Below are 543 nucleotides of genomic sequence, written 5' to 3'. Positions count from 1 at the left end.
TCCCCATACCTGCCTGCTCTGCCCGCCCAGCACGTACCGGGAGGCAGCGGGGATTAGGAAGCAGGCGTTTCCCAGTGCCAATCCCAGCTTTACTACCGACCGGCTGCGTGACCTTGGGCAGGTCATTTCACCTCCACAGCTCTTCCCCTGCTTGCAAGAACGCACGTAAAGTCCTTTCTTGCACCCGAGACCCACCGCGCTTCCAAGCGACAGTCCCACGGGGCTCTGCACTCCGGTCTCCCCATCGGCGTGGGGCAGGGGAGGATTTAGTATTCCCAGTTAACAGACTGGGAAAATGAGGCCATTCACACCTCCCCTCCACGCTTAAGGTCAGGTCGGCGACGCACCGGCCGAGCTAAGAATAGACCTAGGAGCCCCGTCCCAACCAGCTGCTCCGTTCCGACCGCACTTGGGCAGAGGATCCATTTTGTGTCTCGATGTGTTATTTTAACCGTTTACAGGAACTACGGCGAAGCTCGGCTCTGCAAGTGGCCACGCTCCCACCAGGACTCGCCTTGGGCTCTGCGGAGAGGGCACCCACCC

General features: G+C 60.4%; 1 protein-coding gene across 1 annotated transcript in view; it reads right to left on the bottom strand.

The window, feature by feature from the left end:
* The window catches only part of ALKBH5 (AlkB family member 5, RNA demethylase), a gene marked incomplete at its 5' end in the record, with an annotated part of 13,960 nt that overhangs the window by 13,080 nt on the left and 337 nt on the right, over window positions 1-543 (bottom strand). The window lies entirely within an intron of this gene.

Source organism: Fulmarus glacialis, unplaced genomic scaffold, assembly GCF_000690835.1.
Source record: "Fulmarus glacialis isolate BGI_N327 unplaced genomic scaffold, ASM69083v1 scaffold21244, whole genome shotgun sequence".
Classification (NCBI taxonomy): domain Eukaryota; kingdom Metazoa; phylum Chordata; class Aves; order Procellariiformes; family Procellariidae; genus Fulmarus; species Fulmarus glacialis.
The sequence above is the reverse complement of the archived record's forward strand: the minus strand, read 5'-3'. Positions and strand labels throughout refer to the sequence as shown.